This window comes from Sinocyclocheilus rhinocerous, unplaced genomic scaffold (genome assembly GCF_001515625.1).
Source record: "Sinocyclocheilus rhinocerous isolate Xijiao unplaced genomic scaffold, SAMN03320098_v1.1 C35382704, whole genome shotgun sequence".
Classification (NCBI taxonomy): domain Eukaryota; kingdom Metazoa; phylum Chordata; class Actinopteri; order Cypriniformes; family Cyprinidae; genus Sinocyclocheilus; species Sinocyclocheilus rhinocerous.
The window spans coordinates 1-461 of NW_015749574.1; the positions used below are offsets into that span (position 1 = coordinate 1).

The following is a 461-nucleotide window of genomic DNA, read 5'->3' on the forward strand; positions in this document are numbered from 1 at the left end:
CTGGGCAGAAGCCACAGCCAAGAGAAGCATGAAGAAAGGTAATTCTGCCTAAGTTATGGCCAGATGTTTGTTGAGGGATGTCTCTGTTAATTTGAGCTGCAGTAAATATTTTATGCCGTCCGTTTATGGTTGAGTGTTATCATGCTTCAATGAGACCTGTAAGATGTTCGCTCCCTGTTGTTAACCAGTAACTTACAGCATCATAAATGTTTGTATGTTTCTTCAAAGCAGAGCACGAGAGTGAAGATGAGGATGAAAGTGAAGATCTGTTGCGAAGGACGGGTAACTTCATCGGCTCGTCTGACAGCCTGCCGAAGGGAATTATTAAGGTCTGCTGCTCAACATGTGACCAGTGTAGATATGAAAAACATGCTTTTATTGTTCCAAGTGTGTCAGTGAGAGCAACAGACCCTGGAGACCCTGTCTTAAGTCGCTGGGGTATATTTGTAGCAATAGCCAAC

At 43.6% G+C, this 461-nt stretch overlaps 1 long non-coding RNA gene across 1 annotated transcript; it reads left to right on the plus strand.

Moving 5' to 3' along the window:
* LOC107734843 (uncharacterized) lies at positions 1–329 on the plus strand. Its single transcript, XR_001639187.1, has 2 exons — positions 1–38; positions 232–329. It is a non-coding gene; the product is annotated as an uncharacterized LOC107734843 (long non-coding RNA).
* The last annotated feature ends 132 nt before the right edge of the window (positions 330–461 follow it).